The following is a 20,138-nucleotide window of genomic DNA, read 5'->3' on the forward strand; positions in this document are numbered from 1 at the left end:
TAAATCCATCTGTAATTTTAGTGGCCTAAACTGCTTTTTCTTCTTTCTTATTGTAATAAGATGATGAAGAAAAGAAATATGACTGTAAATGTCTGGTGCACTAAAAATTCTGCATACATAACTTTACATACAAATGCTTCAGAACTAGTTATCCCCACTATGAAATACTAGCTTCTACTTTGATAATTCATTAGATTTTGCATGTTGGCAGCCAAAGCTTCCCACAGTTTCTCTAAATTATAGAGTTTTTTGCATTAAATCGCTGAAGATTAGCAAAGTGGAACACAATGGCTTGAATGACATATTGAGTTCTTGAGTTGCAGCTCAGACTGCTCTGAGTGGTTATCTAAGGTGCTGCCTGATTATACATTGAAGCAATAAAACTTTGGAAGATTCTGTGAGGGCTCTGCTTCAGCAAAGTCCTTGGTCTTATGTTTGGCTGTAGATAAGGGAACTTACTGCTTGTGATGCATGTAATAATGCAGTTTACTCTTTCCTAGAAACACTTTAAAAATAGCTCCTGAGTCACTTTGGAGAAAGGCAATTCCAAAATCCAATTTGTGGCAAACACATTGCATTGTTGCAGCAGAAACTTACAAAAAAAATCCTAGTGGACCTCCTGGTGGTTCATCTGAACCTCTTTCTAACATTTCTTGCCACCTTTTCCCATCCATGAAAAATTAAAATGTTGCATTAAAAAAGAACTTATAAAGCAAACAAAAGTTATAAAGTCAAATCCACCTTAAGGGGAAAAGAGAAACAAAACCAAAAATCCAAGCCTGGGACAAAACATTGCTTTTCTGTATCACAGACTCATTATGGAGGTAGCTTTTACTTAACCTCTTGGTTCTCACATCACTCATGTTAATGGCCAAGTTTCTGATACCGGTGGCATTTATCAATTGATCATCTGTGACTCCATGAGTCCCTGTCTCCAGGCCTGACATAAACCACTCAGACTCTGTGTTAGGGTCACCTGGACTTTGTCACTATTTAACAATTGAAAAGGAGCAGTATTTTCTTAAAGCACAGGCCAGACCCTCCAGTGATGTAAAGGAGAACAAGAGAAGCAAAGTCAACAGATCACTGATGTTTTCCTAAGGCTCCAAGGCAGTTGAACAAATGCTGAAGCTCTGTTTTCCCTCTGCACTTTCTTTTCCTTGCTCATTTGTTCCTTTGCCCACTTGGGTTAAATCAAATGTACCCAGGTGCAGGCAGTACTTGTAAAAATAGCTGTTGGTTTATTGCATCCCAATACCAGGATGCACTGGTGGGTTACTGATGAAAAATTTGGGGCTGTTCATCTTCTGCTCTGCCTCTAGTGTACTTCTAGAAACACTGACAAGATTATTTGGTTTTCTGTTTTTAAAGGAAAAGTCTTCTGAATGCACAAGGTTACCTTGGTGCTATTTTGCTGAGTGCAGAAAGGTAATGTAGGCTAGCACCTAGGAAGGAAGGGTTTTATTTACTCTGCTTTTAAATATAGCATTGCATTATGGCCATCAAATGGGATAACTCTGAGTAGAAGATCTGATTTCTCAGGAGGCAGACCATTCAGTTTAGTTCCATGGTTAGTTTTTACCCATGCCTGCATCTGTGCAGAAATTCTGTGGTAAGAGAGAGAAATGAAAGGGCACTCTCTCTTTAAAGACACTTTACCTTTCAGCTCCTGTGCAGTTTGAAATCTGTATCAAACCTGAGCCCTGCAGATGGCTGGTAAAGCTGTAGGGCCAGCTGCAGCATGGGGCCTAGGCTCTGAATCAAAATCACTGAAAAACTGTGTTGAAATTAGTCCTGCTCTTGGCAGCTGTTGGAGAATCTATACTAATTAGTCCTGCTCTTGGCAGTTGGAGAATATGTACTAATTTTTCCAGGTCAGCTTCAGCTTGTTCCTCTTCCAAGCCCCAGGAAGTAAAAAATGCATATTAGATGAACTCCTTGAAAATTCCAGATCCTGTATTATGCCTGACCTGATAAGTAAAAGATGCTGATGAAGTTCAGAAATGAGTGGTAGGGGAACTTTCAGCCAAGTGCCCAACATATATTTCTTTAGCACATGATGTCTTTAAGATCAGGCTAGGTCAGGACAATCAGACCACTGACTCAATGTAGAGAATTTTTCATTGACAAGAAACTTCTGCTGGGAATGTAGTGCTGCTGCAAGTGGGAAGTGCTGGTAAGCCAAAGGATGTGCTTATCCACATATCTCTGCTCCTATCCTTCATCCCTGCCCCTGAAGAAAGTGTCACAGGATCTATGTTTGGATCAATGGCAGAAGTCACCAAACAATCCTTTCAAATAATTCTGTTGACCAAATGAAGGCTTAGCTCCTCTAAAGACAGCAAGGCCAATATAATGTGGAATGCTGTAATTAATTCCACGTGTTTTGAGGCATTAGGGTAGAGTGGAAGGACCAGAAGTGTACTAATAAATAAAGACCATATCCTGGTATTGATCTGTATGTGGAACTCACTGCTGGAATCAATAGGGAGTGCTAAAAAAAATCAATGGCAGGATATGACCCCGAGATAAGCTGGTTTCAAATCATTCTGTCTCTCCACTACAAGAAGACAGGTTACTCTGGGTTATCTAAGCCCTCAAACATCCTCAAGAAGTCTGAGAAGTAGGAAAAAGCCACGTGGAAGGGAACTGCCAGGGAAAGATTTACGTGACAGAATCCTTGTGTGTTGTAAGGCCACGTTTATCTGTTGCTTTGCAATATCAACCCTAAATGTTCCAATGGGTGAAACATTTAGATGGTTTCTTGTAATTAGGAGTGGGAATATCTCGGGGAAGAGTGAGTGGTTACTTTTCCTCTACTGGATACTAAAATGGCTGTTTTTTGCAGCTCATAAGTTATGTTTCCTGGCTCCATTTGCTTGTGTTAGATAAATGCTGTGTAGCACCTCCTGAAGCAGTAGAGTGCAAACAGGGACCCCTCAGTCTTACAAACTTGATTTCTTTTCTTTCAGAAACCAAAGTGAAGGGGTGGACATATGGATGCTTGGATACCTGTCTAATACAGCATCAAGACACAGCTGAAGTTTACACCCAGCCCTGGTTAACTAACTTTATGGTTCTCATTACCTGAATCAACAAATAGCTTTAAGATGGCTGCATGGATACTCCTTTCATGAATTGTTTTCTATAATGTGAGTATTCAAAAACTTTTTAAAATTAATTTTATTTTTTGGGAGATAAGTCCTCAGGCAAATGTTTCTGGGAGCAAAAAAATCCTTTTTTTAACACCTCAAAATTTTTATGTGTTCTTACTCTGATGAACATTGAGACAATTTGGCATAAGGAAGATCCATGTCAGCTGAAAAGATTATGGAGAAAATGGTAGATTTGAACCCGGAGGACAAAAAAGAACAAAGGGCATTTACCCAAAGAGTTTCTCTCTTTCAAATAACTCTCTTTACTTGCCCTTGCTTATCTTCTGTCTTTTTTTTTTTTGTTTGTTTTTTAAATTGCATTAATGCATTTAATGCACGCGAAATGGTTCCCTTTGCCAGGTGGTATAAACCTGCACTCAGAGCCTTGTGAGCTGCTGGTTCCTAACACTGGAAGATGCAACCCAGCCAAAATCCCCTCTAGATGGCTCCCATGCTTCCATTGCATCACCAGTCTTTGCCCAGATCCTTGTCTGGCTCTTTTCCCTATTTGTGCTTTGTTCTCATTTAGAATTGCAAGCTGGAAAGTTCCTATTTCTTTTTATCCACGAAGAAGATCTATTTCAGTAATACAAGATTTTGCATGCTGCCCCATTAGTGTCTCATCTTAATCCATGCCTTGAGGGTCCAAAGCCAGAGAGGGTAAAATAATCAAGTCTCCATGCAGATCTTCGACTCTTCTCAAACTGTGCCAAAAAGTGTACCAATTAAAACTGTGCCTTCATGACATTGCAAGCCAGCCCCTTGCAGAGAATGTGGATGAAAAAAAATGAAGGTTTATAATTTAGGTTTGAGAAAAAGAATGATTTCCCCTCCAAAATTATCTGACTTGTGTCATTCACAATTTAGTCAGAACCTGGAATGCTACCTTCAGATTATGGAAGCTGGCAAAATTCATAACCTGGCAAAAGGGAAAATATTCACATAATTCTCTCGGCAAGAAACCAAATCAAACTATTCTTTTTAATTGCAGGTGAGTAATAGCACTCTTACATTTCATGCAAATAACGTCAGCACTCTCCTGCTCTGTGATTGATGGGATGTTTTAAGTGGAGTGCCTTAACTCAGCACAGCTGGTCTCTTGTTGGATTCCTCTCCTAGCCTAAGAAATTTTTGGGTTTGGATACCCAAAAATACGTTGGCAACAACTTTCCCTTCTAAGGCTGAAAAATACTCCTCAAGAGAGTAGATGTTGAATTGTCAGCTCTCTGCTTGGTCTGCATCCCTGCTAGTGAAAACCAGGGATTACTGTGAGTTTTGTTTGGTTGGCTTTTCTCTCCAATTCATTTGGCCTTCAAGGTCTTGTTTGAGCTCCTGGATTGAGCTAATGGTCCTTCATGAGTAATGTGTCTGTAGCCTAAGTGCTTCCTTGCAGTGCTTTCAGAAGGAGTTTACCTTTTCCCTGGATTGCTGCCATTTTGTTGCTTCCCGTGGGTGTCCAGGGAATGAAAACTGCTGTGTGTTTGAGAAAGGAGGAGGACTTTAAACCATTTCTATTAAGCTTCCAAAAAACAAGAATGTGCAGCAAAAAGTGGGATTCTTTGAGGATCTTGCCGTGCCACCAGCTATGGAGTTCATTTAAAGTAGGCATAGATCCATTTAATGTGTTAAATTCCTGGCATTAGAATCCTGTGGATTTATTCTCAGTCTCTGAGTAAAACCCACACGAGCTTTCAGAACCCTGGAGTACATAATAACAGGAAAATTGTGGCTCTGGTTAAACACCTCCCCAGGGAGGGCCTGGTAAATGTCCAGGGTGGTGATTAGGGAAGGTTAACTTATGATGTGACAAGGAAAGTAGTACAACTTAGATAACACTAATAAATGACAGTGGTGCCAAAAAATGATAGATTACTCTGAGGTGTTCTGTTAAAAAAAAAATAAAAATTAAACAAGCAGTTTTTAGAAGAATATCCTGAATCTATCTGTGCCCATGTATAGTTATTTACTATTCTAGCCTATCAAGTTTGATGTCTATGTGTGGAAAATATATTACAGATAAATTATTTAATATGTAAGGAATCTCATCTGATGTGCCCCATGCTGGAGAGGACATTATACAAACTTCCAATTTTTGTGGTTGTCATAAGTGAGCACCCACAATGCCATTTATATTGTAATAATAGAAAGCATTTACTGAATGACTGAAATTTGCAAATTTGCAAGGGGAGAATAATTTTCTCTTTGCTCTTGTTGGTTTTATATTCCATACATTTTAATCCTTAGATTGTGGAGTTAGTAAATGGAATTGTGTGGGGTTTTTTTTGCCATAAACAAGGAAACCCCTAAACTTCTAACATTAAAAAAAGCCTTTATTTCCTCCCCAAGGATTAGCCATTTCCTTCTTGTTGATTTTCTTATGTTAGAATTTCCAGCATGATTTTCTTGCCTTCTGTTATAGCTATGTCCATTATGATTCCTGTATTTTTGGCAAATATATATTTTACACTTTATTCATTGTTATGCTGCAAGCTCTCAGTCTTGCACAGACTTTGACATACACTCTCCCTGCTATGCAGTGATCTCAGACAGATTGCAGAGGGAGAGCTCCTAATGAAAAAAACTAAGCAGCCCTTCACCATTTGGGATCTAAATAGCCCTGTCTTACTCAAGGGTTGAATAATTGCTCAATATTGCGGGCTTCCTGTGATGGGCCCAGCCTGTCTACCCAGAGCCAAGGGCTGCGCTGCTCCGACATCCGATCCGTCTCTGGGAAATCCTGCACTGTCTCTGCTCTGCTGGCTGGAAATGCTGGGGCTGCTCTCACAGCTCCAGCAGAGCCCTGCACCCACGCTCCCTGCAGAATCCAGCTGGGAAATCAGTCCAGCTGCTGTTTCTTTGGGTGTCACTCTGTCACCCTCCACCGTGTGGATGTGCTCTAGTGAGGTCTTTTAGGGGATTTGGTGGAGAGAAGTCAGCACAGTGAAAGGCAGAGACTCCTTGCTGATGCTTGGAGATCCTCTGTGTGTCAGTAAAAAGCTCTGTTTCCTCAGATTGGGTTTTGAAGCCTGAAGCAGATGTTTTATTACACTTTTACTGACTCCAAGGAAAATATCTCTCCACTTCAGCAGGAAGATGAGGCCTCCTGACACCAAAATCTTTGTTCCAAGCATTACATTGTGTATTTTATGGCACATAAAGAAAAAGCTACTCAGAATATTATTTAGGGAGATGCTCTCCCCACCTCTCTCACAATGGACCAACACTTGTCTGTACAGTGCTGTTTAAATCTATTATGAAATAATGCACACATCTATTATGAAATAATGCAGTAAAGTTAAAACCTGAGTGTCCACACCCAGAGCAAGCTGATGCTCAGAGAGGTGTAGCACACATGCCTGACACCATGGTGTGCAAGGAACCTTGTCTGACTGCAGGGTATGTCCCTCACTCCTGTCCAGAAGTCAGGAGCTGACTGCAGACATCATTCCAATGGAGAAGGTCTCCATGTTACATCAGCATGGGTATGGCTGCTTTCTTCCTGGCACAGGCTCTTATTACTACTCCAACTCTTTTTTTTTTTCTGGCACAATGGTGAACATTTCAGTGTGTTTACCATTTTAAAGGTGTTTTCAGTATTGCCAGGTGGTGCCTGACTGGGCTGTGGGATAGCAGGGCTTTCCATGTGGAAGTTTTTCTGAGACAGCTCTCAAGATTTCCCCTCCTGCCCAAAATGAGCTGTGTTGCCTGTACAGGGAAGCAGTTCAAAACCAATTGTCCTCTTCTCTCTGCTCTAGGAGGCTGATGAATAAAATACAAGAAGAAAACCTAAAATTTTGAAAAATCTGTGCTTTTTAGTCAGCTAAATATGAATGTATTTACCACTGAGATCATACAAAACTTGTTTGTTTTTATCAGCTTCATTTACAGAAGAAATTAACAGAGTTCCTTTACAAAAAGGTGCACATGTGAAAAGAAAAAAAAAATCTTTGTAAACTTCTCAGGAAGAAGATGCCTTATCACTTTTGCTTCATGATAAGAGACTCACTAATCAAGAGCAAAACACAGAAAAAAGGATGTATCAAATTGCATATGGTTACCATAATGCCCTTGTATTCCCTTTAATTCATTTAATAAAAAAGGTGTTTGTAGTGTGTAATGCATTTTTTTTTCTGGCAGGAGTCGGAGCTGCAGTCACTCTCTATGCAGTGAACTGACTCCTACGTGGCTCAGGCAGTTAAAAATACCAAAATGACTTTCTTCCCTCCTGCTCCTCCAGGCTTTCTTCTTTGCAGATGGCAGAGGACAATATGCTGGGTGTGCAATAACACTGACTCAAAATTCCTTTCTAATTGTAAGATAACTTCCTAAAGATTGCAGGCAAAAGGAAGTCAGAGAACAAAGCAATGTCAAGTATGCACATGTCACAACACAATGTGCTGATTCCAAGCCTTTGGAAACATGCTGAAAGACATGTCTGGAAAAAAAAAATAAAAAAAACCAACAGGGAAGTGCTTCCACACGGGCTTTCAGCATGAAAACAACAGCTGAATGTGCCCGTTCCCACCAGGAAAAAATACCCTGAAATAACAAAAGGTGCTGGAGAGCTAGAAATGAAATCATCAGATGGCAAGAACACTCTTTTGTCTGTTCTTACATAGATGTGCTGCCAGTGCATTGTAAAGCAGGGGATCAGTCTGGAGCAGTGTTTGACCGCAAGGTGCCAAGAAGACCAAGAAAAATGGAATGTATAAACAGGTCTCTCTTACAATGAAGAACTAACAGAGCAAAACAGGAGGAAAGCAAACAAAGGGCCACACTTTCAGATAATCTATCTGCAGGAATGCTAACTCTGTGCATTCCTGATCACTCCTGTAGGTACTGAAGGCACAAAAGACAGACTCTTGAGAAGAATGGCATACACAGTGCTTCTTTGTGAAACAGAGCCTGCACACATTCCCTCTATAACCACAGGTAAAGCTTTGCATCACTGCTGTACTCTAGAGATATAAGTGCTTTCAATTAGGTCTGTCACTGTTGGCTTGCTCAGTCCAATTTTCTGTCAATTTAAGAGCTGAGGGTTGAGTAAATTCCAGGGGAAAATTATGGGATCCCAGTGAAAGACAACAGACAACATGCACATCACAAATGAAACACTGCAGGCATCTGACTAAAGATGCTACAAAATATCACCTCCACTGGCAGAGGGACATCCTGCCTAAATTCAAATGAAGCAGCACCCAGGAATGAATAATAATGTGCCTTGGCATTTTTCTTTTAAAGCTGAGAGAGAGAATAAAAATTATCCCAAGTTTTTGCCGGCAGAAGCAAACACTGGGGTGAAAACCAAGTTGCCTAACATCTCATATCAGCTCAGGAATAACGTCTCCATCTCCAGATTCTCAAGTGACATTATAAAACTGTTCCCTTTTGTTAAGTGCCAAGCCCCAAAGAGCACTCAGGACAAGTGCACCTGAGAGGCTTGTTTTGCATTTGGTGCTTCTGGTTGTGCTCCCAGAGATACATGCCGTAAAATGACCTCACAGTTTGCTCATGCTCTCTACAATGTGCAGGAAAAACCCAACCTTACCTTAAGCAAGTGATTTAGGCAGATTTTTTTAGTTAAAATCTAGCATAAATGTTACTGCCAGAAATAGAAAAAGTGTTTCTGTGATTAAAAAGGCTAAATATGAAATAAGTTGAGAAAATATTTCTTTCCCCTGGCTGCAAGCTGTAGTATCAGTCTCAAAATTATTTGTGTACTAAATACCCCTTGTCAGTGTACTTTTGGGGCTTCAGGTCTTTCTTGCTGATTCTAATTGGGACTTCAGCTGTATGAAGCCCCACTTAAATTTGGTGTTCAGCTGTCTTTCTTAGACTGCCATGCCATTAATGGATTTCTTCTTCCCTCTTGGGCTAGACTGAGGCTATCTGACTCTCAGTCCCAAAATAGCAAGTTCATGGAAAATGTGCCTTCTTTAGAATCAACACTAGTTGGTTGGTTTTTTTTTTTCTGATTATTTGTGTAAACAAGAGCCTGACCAAACTGAGCCTTCTATTTTATACTCAGAAGAAACCCTCTGTTGTAGTAAATCATTGTTGTAGATACCCTTTGAGGCTGTAACACAGCCAAATGAGGGAGTGAGATACTCTTTTACTGCTGTGGATGGCCACATAAAATTTGGGAGCTGGCAGGAGCAGTCAGACAAGAAGGCACATGAAATTGTTAGGCAGTGAAGGGAAGGATAAATACCTTAAAAAGAGCTTTTGGGTTGCAGTTTTGTTGTTCCTGCCAGAGGTTTTGAAATAACACAAAGGATGAGCTTGTTGTCCTGGGAACAATATTCTAGCAAATTGCTTTTCCAGGACCAAGGGAATAGTGTATTTCATCATAATTCCTCCTTTCACACCACTGAATAAATGAATTGAAAGCTAACTTTAGGTTACAAAAAAAAAAAAGAAAGGAAATATGAAGGTTAAATCCAGGCACTATTATACTATCCAAAAGCACTGAAGAGATTGTAGCAGGTGATCCCACCACCTGTGCCTGTCTACCTCCATTCCAAGTAATCTCCTTATCAAATGCAGAGAGAAGCAGACACCCAGGAGGGTCCCACAGGAAGGGCAGTGGCTGAAACACAGAATGACTAACCAGGGAGATAGAAACCTGCAGTGCAGGGCATACATAACCTGGGGAAGCTGAAACAGTGAAAACCACTAGAGACAGATCCTTGTCCTCCTTGCAGCTTGTATATCTACAGCAATACTTTTGGCTCCAGCCCTTCTCATTTATGTCCTGGTGGTAATGGATGGGAGATGAGAGATCCTGCAATTCCAAGCTAGAAGCTGCCATGACCTAATGGCTTGCAGAAAACAAGGCCAATCACACAACACTTTTATAATAGCACCTATTTTCTTTATCCTTCCTCAATTGCTGCAGGAAATGCTTTAATTTAATAGAGCAAGCAGATGCATTGCCTGGATTCCGGGTGGCACACTAACAACGTAATGATCCCAGCCTCAGCATTGCAGGCAGGGCTGTGGTTTGCTTCTCAGTGGGCTGCACTTACAATGGCTTTTTATGACTGTCAGGCTTCCACTAAAAGAAAACAAAGTGCTGGCTGAAAAAGCAATTGCAGTAAAGACTGTTCCTGTCATGTATCTGAATATTCCTTTCACTCGTTCTTTTCTGTGCGTGAAATTTCTTAGGTAAATATTGCTGGGAGGGAAAATGTACCTCAAAGGACCCCGCTGTTGCCGGTGTGTATCCTCATATTCAAGTGGGATCTTTTGAACTGGAGGCATTCTCCAAGTTGAGGACTTCTCTGTCAAGCTGCCTGTGGGGCACAAAGCACACCCCAGAGCTGATGGCTCTGCCTTTTCCCAAGTTGTTCCCTAGCAGAGCAAAGCTCTTGCTCTTTGGGTGGGAGCTGGTGTTTCCTTCACACAGCTCTGCTCTTGTGCTGCAGCACCTCAGTGACACAGCTAAATGGCTTCTCAGTGACACAGCTAAATGGCTTCTCAGGTGGGACCACTCTTGGCACCACGGTGCACATTCCACTCTGCACCCAGAAGTGGTCTCTGGGCTCCTTGGAGCTTCTACATCTGGGCCCAAAGGCTTCCAGGGCTTGCAGCAGGCAGTGTGGAATATTTTGTGATAACCTCTAATGGATCCAGCCCTCACTGCTTCTCTTCCATCTGTTCCTCATGGACAGGACTTTTTCCCTGTCCTGCAAGGATCACTTGGGTAACAGCCCTGACACTGGATCTGCTGTTCTGGGAAGTCCAGCTGTTACTCCTGGACTTTTCTTAAATCCCTTCACAATTGTAGCATCACAAGAGGTTATGGGCAAAAGGGAGGCCTGCTGAAAGCCAGGGTAAGGGTGACAGACCCCAGCATCCCCATTTTCCATAGTGATAGTTATCCATGAAAATGAACACTGCAGGACAGCTAATCCCAAAACATCCAGCACAGCTCCTGCAAGCTTTAGTGGTTTGTCCTGATGTAGCATTGCTTGATATTGGTTTTTCAGAGTTTGGATTTTACACCGTAGTCTCAAACTGAAGTCTGGTTCCCCTTGATAGCTATTTGGCTCATTCGTTTTGAGCAATGCTTTTGAGATCCTTGAGTGGAATATTCTGAATTTAAAAAATAGCACTGAAGCTTTCTTTCATGAAACAGTAATGCTTCTTTCATTTCTTGCATGATGTTGTCAAGACAACAGTGTCTTAATTGCACCTATACTGTTTGCCACAGTCTTTTGTAGCACACAATGTTTTGGAGCAGCTTTTGTTATATAAATATTTCCAAACTTGAGCAGCCTTTCTTTTTCCCTTTTTACTTTTCCCCCCAAGTATTTAAAAATCTGTAAGGAAACATTTATTCCTGGCTAGACATTTAGGATCTGGATTCAAGAGGCATTTTTTTTGTTCATATGACTCTCAGAATACACAGGTTTTGTCTAACTTTTAATCCAAAAATGTCATACATACTGAAGGAGGTCTAAGGTTCTAGAAGTTTCAAAGTCAGGGAGTGAAAAGTGATGACTCTCTGCAACTATGATGACTCAGAAATATATGACATTTTCTGTTATTCTGTAGGGTGATGACTTTATACCATCATTTACTTAAAGAGTGTGGCAAATTTTATAGTAATTTCATTAATCAATTTGGCACTTTTACAGTCTCAGCTTGCATTGCACTTAACATGCTTTTTCAATATTTGATTTCCCTGACTAAATCCATAAAGCAAAGAAAGGAGAGATTAAAATAACAAGAACTACATTGACTCAAATTCAGCTCAAAGTTTATGCTGGATTCTGCTGTCTGCTTTTAGCAGGGAAGCAAAAAGTTTGCTCTCCTCTCTTGTGAAAGGGTTGTGTCAGAACAGGACAGGCCCCAAGGGACTTGGCATGAAGAAGTGGTGGTGGTGGTGTGGTGGCAATTCCTTCAAACCTTCTCCTTCCCAGGAGTGTGCAGTCCTGTTGGTCAGAAGGCTTTTGGTAGGAAGGTTCCTGTCCATATGAGTCTTCCTTAGAAATTCTGTGCAGGCTTTTAGGAAGAAACAATTTATCTCCCTCTCATTTCAGAGGTCTCTGATAACAAAAGCCAAGCATATGGTGAGATTCATCTAGGCAGCAATAATCTATTTCAGTATGCTCATTGTGATATTGATCACAACACTGACCAGTAAATAAGGGAAGATGAACCAATTTTATACGAAGTTTCTGCTGACTCCACTCAAGGACTACAGCTATTCTTCCCATTCCAGGAAGAGCATCTTTTACAGATGAGTCCTGATATTCTTCTTTCTTCAACTCACAGTAAGGAGAAAACTGTTGTGTGGCAATAAAGTCTTGGTAATTTGGCTAGAATTAATTTGCACCTATGTATAAAAGCCATGTGAAGATATCACCTGACAGAAACTCTGTGCTAAGGTTGCAAAGCCCAGAATTTAAATGTTATGAAATGTTATATTCACAGATGCCAACAGAACCTCAATTCAGATGCTTTTTGTGTTAAGATAGAGTCTTTAATTGCATAATCACATACTATTTTTTCCACAGGACCTGTGTCTCACTCGGGGCACAGGACCTACAAGAGGGCCAAGTAGAGGTTATGCAGGCACACATAAATCTGCCACTTCCTAATTTAGCTGTCCTTGACTTTGCAACCTACATTATTTTGCTTTCAGAGAGATGCGTATTATTTTCTTTTCTTAACCCATGATAGAGGCACTTTTCATAAATTGTTTCTTTTGGTGGGAAACTGTTGGATGTCAGCTTCTTAAAGGAGACATAGTGAAGAAATGGATAATTCAGTAAACAGAGCCTCTGTGCATTTTTAAACATGCATAGACTAACACTTCATTTGCTCTCAGCTTGGAGTGTCTCATGGTGTTTCAAGTGCTAAAAGATTTACTATGGTTTATGACTTAAATATTTCTAACTCAATTTGTCGTTTAGCACCAAACCCCCCTGTCCTGCAGCACACTCAAAGGCTAAAGGGCACCCAAGCATTCTCCTGCTTAACTGCCCATGGATTGGAGCAGCTCTCATGACCTTTCTATTGCTCTTGGGATCCTTTATGAAATTAATAATTAAAATGCAAGGCCTCAGGTCCCTCTGTGATGTTATGCTGGAGGTTTTCAGTGCAACACCAGATTCCTTCAGTCACAATAATTTTTATACATTAAACAGTTTTGCTCGAAAAGAATTATACTGTCCCTCAGTATGATTTTGATTTTTCAATCCACCCTGCTACCAGTTTGCTCTCCTGCAAAGGACTGAGTGCATTTCCATTAAATTTATTTTAAATTTCATTTTAAAGTACATCTTAGTCTTTATGGCTGGACGTTCCTTTTAAAAACATGCGAGTTCTGGCAGGTATGACCCAGGGTACAAACACATAGCTCTATTTGATAAGAATAAACTATTTAGCTGTGTAGCTTTGCTTATGGTTCCATCATTAAAATGCTGGGAATATACTGCACAAAAATGGACTGAAGTTACTGGTAGAATGAGCAGGAAACAGAGACAAAGATCAGAGGAATGAAGTGTGATGAGCAGGCTGTCATATCCAGTTCTCCAAGCCTTGTAAATGGAAAATACCCAGCCTTGACTTGTATTGACTTTTTTGAACAACAGTTATCAGAAAGAGCTCTTTGGTCCAAGAAGATTGTGTTTAATAGGTGGCCAAGGCACTGGGTTTGTAATCTGTAAAAATAATTTGCTACAGTCTACTGGAACAATAATTATTGAGTGGCAAATGCATTTTAAGGCCTTTTAGTGGCAGCTCCATGATTGATCCTGTAGAGACTATTTTGAATCCAGGTTTTCATGCCTTCAGCAAATGCAGATTTTAAGTGAGAATTCAGCTGTGGAACATTGAAAGCCTTCAACACAAATACGTGCCTGGGCTGTGTAATAGATGAACAATCTGAGGTAACACTGAAAGAATCCATTTTTTCCTTTCCAAATTCTCCCCATCTGGATTTACTAGATTACCCAACAAATATGAGTTAATATTCTAGCTTGCAGAGAGTTCTCCTCATGTTTAGAGGAGCTGTGGATTTCATAACAGTTTTATGAGTTTAGAGTTGCTTTTTGGAAATGTGTTTTTAAACAGAGGATGTGTTTTATCTTTTCTAGAACATATTTTCTTGATTTAACTGGCGTGGGTTCATATTTTTTTGAATAATTTAAGCAGTCTGGGTCCAGGGCCCAAATTGTGTTGACCTTAAATATAATCCTGGTGGAATGAATGTTGAAATAGCAAAGAGAAGTTTAGTTTTGTGTTGAAGACCAGGGTCAGTGAGAAATATTTCAGCTGTTACACTGTCCTGATTTAGAAGGCAAATGAAAGGCTTCTGTGCATCCCACTGACGTGTTGTGGCTGAATGAGTGCACATGCATCATGAGCTGGAGTCTGATAAACTTGTGCTTGGAGCACTGTGAATATATAAGGAAGAGTCTGTTCCTGGGAGAAGTCAAATACAGGTTCTGGAAAGATCCCAGCAAATCACAAGAAAAAAAAAAAAAAAAGTTATGCAATGTTTGTTGGCAGGATGTGGAACAAAACAGATGATTTACAACTTTATTTGGAGTGGGGAAGCCCCATGGACATTAGTGGTTTTCACCAGTGTCAGGTCAGGAACCAGGCCCAGGAGCAGCCCTAAAGGGTCAGGAAAAAGTGTTATGTGCATAAAATTAATAATCTTTGTGGAAGATGCCTTTTATATTGTGTTGAATATTGGAATTTTCTGTTGGGCTGCTCCTTGTGTAGGGGACATAACAGGGAAGCACTGAGACCAAGACCAAGCAAGAAGGACTACAGAAACTGGCAATATCTAAGATCTTATGCTCCTGCAGGAACGGAGATCCTTCCAAGAAAGCTGGATTCCTGAGTGAAGCAGAATCTCAAATCTGTTACTACTGGTCAGAGCCTAAGAAATAAAATTTCCAGTCCACAGGGGCAAAATAGGTAGAACACACAATAGGTAGATATGTGCTTCAGGCAGCCATACCCAGCCTAGGTGGTGGTTGGTGTTTCTGCATGGTCCAGACATTAACCAGGCACAAAGCATGGATCTGTGCTTGGGATGGTCAGTCTACCTCAGTTTAAGGATTTGGTGTGAAAGACTTGCAGAACAACTGTTTTCTTAATTGGGTGGAGTAGGAATGGAAGGCAGTGTGTTCCTCATCTAAAATTTAATATTTGAAATTATTTTCAGTATTTGAAAAATTAATTGAATAATATTTTGGTAGTATTTGTCACCCATTCACACCAGTTACTGACAAGGACTTAGCACAAATAACATTTCATTTTTCAAGCTGCTCTCTTGCCTGAAATGAAAATAGGATGTAGAGAAAATGTGGAGATTTTTGAAAGAGATCAAAAAACAATGGAGTCCTCCTGAAAAAAAAAAAAAAGGATGGAATTTGTTCAGTTCGTTTAGAAACACAGCCTCTGCCTTCAGAGCATTCTCAACATTCTATATTTTTTCCAATCACTAGCAAAACAAGGGGAAGGGCTTTCCCAAGGGAAATGTGCTTAAGCCTGCTGCAGTGTCTGCGAGGAGCATGGGTGCTGGTGGAGAGTGATACAGGGAGGAACTGTGCTGTCAACAACAGGAAGCTGCTGAAAAACGAGCGGTGCCCCTGGGGAGGTGAATGCAGAGCAGATGTCTCTAATTGTGACTCACACTGTGACAACTGACAAGAGAAATTCTGCACTCTTGACACTTTAAAGATACCAAAAATACCAGAGAGCACATTCCATGGCTTCTTGAAGACTTCCATATCGAGGTAGCTGGAGGGGGGAGAGCTCCATCTCCTCCTGTTTCCATCACTAAACAGCCCATAAAATTTGCTGTTGATAAGCTTCCAAGCAGCCAAGCATTCTAATACTTAGATAAGTCACTAATGTTAATAAAACCACTGAAGAAATAAGAGGGAAGAGGTGCAAAGGGGATTCATGTGCAGGGCAGCACCAGTTGCTTTAGATACTGATCCTTTCAATTAGGGGCGGTTCTGGATAAGAAAGGGGAAAGTAACATCCTTGTTTATAAGCACTCTTAGATTTTGAAATATCTCTCTTTTTTCCCCTTTTCTGTTTTTTTTTTTTTTTTCATCTGGAATGACTGCAAGCTTTTTCTTGATGTATTCCAATTATTGTCCGGATACAGGGTTGCAGATTTATATTGTGCTTCTTTAGTGGAGTTACAAAAAGTGAAGACCAGCAACCATTCGTAGCTGGTTGCCAATTTTTTATTTTGGGACGAATGCCTGGCTTGGGTGGGTCTGCAGATGTCAGCTGTGCTACTCCAGAAATGTGTTTTAGTTGCTTTATTTGCTCTCTTGATGCAACTGCTTTACTAACAGTAGTTTAATACTCAGGCATGTCCCTTCAGCATGGTCAGGTTGTTTTGTGGGCACCAAAATAGCCTAAATCTGCTCCTTAACATGGAACTCTGTGACCATTGATATCTGCCTGAGGCATTGTTGTCATTTTTCCTTTGGTCCCATGCAAAAATTTTCCCCTGGGTATTTGGGGAGGGGTGTGTGTGTGTGTGTGAATTTCAGTGTGTTGGAAATATTTTTGGGAGTGTCTCGTTCTGACTGGATTCAGATATCTGATATTTTGGCAATCTCCACTGTTTTTCAGGTTGTTGATATTTGTGGAAGCTGCTAAAGATGGAAAAGTGGTCACTTGGGAAGGCACTACACTGCACAACTGTTCCTCCTACAGCTGCTGGGGTGCTGCTCCAGGATGCAGTTTCAAAGTTGGTATTGGATAAATGGTCCTGCAGGGAGTTGCTGGGTTTGCTCAGGCAGGTCACACAGGTCAGAGGCTCTCAGCTCACTTCAGTGTTTCTGGGTTGGAGTTATCTTTACCACTTTCTTTTATTATTATTTTGTTTTGTGTTATACCAGTTAAGCCTCTGTGTATCTTGCAGTAGCTGTGGTAGTCGTGTCATGTCACATTGCATCATCTGGAAATCTCACTGCTCTGTTACACCAGTGGGCCCTCCTTTGGCCCAGTTCTCATGTGTCACTGATGCAGTTTGAGATGAGAATAATTTAAATTATTGGACATTTAGGAACAAGACTTTCCCTTTGCAACTGCTGTGCCAGACTGACATTTGACCAATTTGCCAGCAGATATTTTATTAGAGGTCAGCTGCTATTGCCATTTTGAAGATGCTGTTACTCTGTGAAAAGCTCAGGATTTACACTGATTGGACTTATTCTACTGAAATATTTGTGTTGTGAGACTTGAGGATTTGTAAGTTGTGTACACTAGGTTACATTTTCTAAGTGAATGAACTTTTTTCTGCATTGAGCTCACAAATATCTGTGCAGATACACACATATGAGCCTTCCAAGACATGCAAATCTCTGCCATCCTTCTGTGGTATCACCACTGCCAGACAAGTCAACTGCAATGCAAAGCCAAGGAGCAGGACTCAGGAAACCCTCCTGCTTTCATGTTTGGTGAGAATTTCAAAGTTTGTCTCTTGTGGTGTTATTTTTTCCTGCTGATAGCAGGAAGAATAGCAAGCACTGCATGACATTGTGCTCTCAAATCCTTGGCAGGGATTTTGAGACCACAACTCTTCTCTGGTTCTTAAAGGCTTTCCCTGGGAGAAGCTGCAGGATGCGGCGGAATTTCTTTCTTCTTTGTGTCTGTGTTGGCTGAAGCAGGACAGAGGAGCTTGAAAAGGCTCGCCCTCCTCAAGGAACGCTATCTGATTCGTAAGCATTCCTAGAGGTTAAGGCTGGTGACTATCAAGAAAGCAAATACTTCACGCAAGGGTAAGTCCTCTAATTGTGTTTGTGTTGAATAACTGCCAGATCCCCATGTCAGGATGTCTGCAGTCATGGCTCTGATCTCACCATTCCTTCCTCGGCTCTTGCACAATTGTGTTGCATGTTTGTGGTACAGGAGAAAGTTGGAGAGCTGGGCTATGAAACCATCTCAGGGAAGGAAGCCATGTTTTATTTTAGTTGCTTGGTTTGGATAAAAGCCTGTGGGAGATGGAATAACATAAAAAAATCCCCATAATGCAGCCCATTCATGGAAAACAAACCTGGTTTTCTCTACAGATATGTGAAATATGAGATTTGATAGCCAGGTTGGAAAAGGAAATGTCAATAAAAATGTGTTTGCTAGTGTAGTGGAAATCCTTACGTACATATGTGTGAAGTTATTACTTGTTCTACCTGGACTCTCACCTGTGATTGCAAGGTCTGTTGGGGTCAGGCTTGTAAATTCAAAAAGGGAACTTTTGAAAAACTGGTTATGAATCTGCTCCTCTGATGGATCAGTTCAAGGATCTGTTGTGGGAGGGAAGCCACAAAGCTGTGACAAATAACAGGTTACAAGAGAGGAGAGAAACCCAAAGATACTGGATTGAGCTTAGCAGGAGAGAGGGAAGGGAAGAACATCATAATTCCATCCAGCCATTGCAGAAGAGTTTTGAGGACTCTCAGAACAAGCAAGGATTGAAAGCCACTCAGGTTACACAAATATTCAATCCTGAAAGAAGACAGCAGTTGCCTTAGCCACAGAAATGTTGATTAAAAGTAATATCCTGGTCAGTCTCAGTACCATAAATCTATCCTAGATGATAAAGCTGTGCATTATCCCTGTTTGGTTAGAACAAAGCAAATGTCACAGAGGTCTAATTTTAATACAGAAAAATAGTAAGAGGTTGAGTTAATCTATGACCATCATGTCGTCTCACATAATAAAATCTGGTGAGCTGGTAGCAGTGCTCCAGGAGGATGTCAGTTCCACTTCCTAAACCAGGAAGGGGAGAATTATCCAGAGCAATAAAGAGCTTGTACAAATAATACGAGGGAAATCAGAAGTTAATCTGAATACTAACTCAATCTAATCAGTAGGAACAGCTCCCTGCCAACTGCTCCGTTACCTGAAACAGGGGTCAACTGATAGACATCAGCCGGTCCTCTCATTAAAAAAACACAGCTAACAACCCCCCTTCATCTCCAGATCTCAAATTCCATCGTTCCTGATAAGCACTAACCAGTTCCTCATCTCTCATTTGCAGTTCATATCCTGAGCTACACAGATTTGTGTTAGAGATAAGGATATGAGAAAGCAAAGCCATATTAATGCACATGCTGCAACCTGCGAGCCTCTCCAGGGCTGCCGTGCCTGGCGCTGGAAACTGGGGTGGTCAGTGGGTCTGCGCTGGGATTTGGGATCTGGCCACACCCCGCTTGTTTGGCAACCTCAGCCCCGATGAACACAGTCAAGGAAAGCACTGTGAGCCACCTGGGTGGGGAAACAGATGGCTGGCAAAAAAGGAAGCAAGCAAGGAAGAATGGGAGTGAGAAGGGGAAAGAAGGACAGGGAGCTGTAATCCCAAATTTATGAAAGATGTCACCCAGCTGCCATCACACCATGTTAGCTACTTTTGGATTCTCATCCCATGCTCGCCACTGTTAGATATTTGTCAGAGCTAAAGGCAAACCAATATTTTCTGTCTTTGCCTTTCAGCATGGGTGAGGTTTCAGTGTCCTAAAAAACAGGTAACACAAATCAGTGTTGGCATTCAGATGGCAACCAGTAAAAGGTGGTTCCTGAATCTGTGTTCTGGGGTTTGAGTCAAACATTTCTCTTCAGCCATTTGTCCAATGTTTTTCTAAATTTTTGGAAAGGTACAGAACTTTTGCTTTTCTTGGTAGCTGAGAGAAATAAGGCTTGAGTCAGCTGCACCACAATGCAGAATTCTTCTTTACAACAGGTTAGAGGCTTCCCAGAGAAAATCGCTCTTTTCCGTTCTGCAGACTTTGGTTCTTCATGTGTTTTAGATTTGCAGATAAACTAGTCAAAACTAATCAAAAGCAAAACAGAACACAACCAATATAAAATCCCCCAACTACCTTTTTAAAGGTCACTGACTCAACTATATTTAGTTTTAATATTTTTTTTTAATTTCAGAGTGTGGGAAATAAGCAGGGGTTATTTCCTCCAGCAAACCAGGGTTTTCTTAGC

General features: G+C 40.9%; 1 long non-coding RNA gene across 2 annotated transcripts in view; it reads left to right on the plus strand.

Annotated features, from left to right (window-relative positions):
- Positions 1–20,040, plus strand: part of LOC134419034 (uncharacterized) — a 146,416-nt gene extending 126,376 nt beyond the window's left edge. The window contains exons 3-6 of one of the 2 annotated variants that reach the window (XR_010027942.1): positions 2,973–3,152; positions 16,779–16,896; positions 17,458–17,608; positions 17,748–20,040. This is a non-coding gene — a long non-coding RNA (uncharacterized LOC134419034). The remainder of the gene's footprint in view (positions 1–2,972; positions 3,153–16,778; positions 16,897–17,457; positions 17,609–17,747) is intronic. The other variant, XR_010027941.1, reaches the window with a different exon arrangement.
- The last annotated feature ends 98 nt before the right edge of the window (positions 20,041–20,138 follow it).

This window comes from Melospiza melodia, chromosome 5 (genome assembly GCF_035770615.1).
Source record: "Melospiza melodia melodia isolate bMelMel2 chromosome 5, bMelMel2.pri, whole genome shotgun sequence".
Lineage (NCBI taxonomy): Eukaryota > Metazoa > Chordata > Aves > Passeriformes > Passerellidae > Melospiza > Melospiza melodia.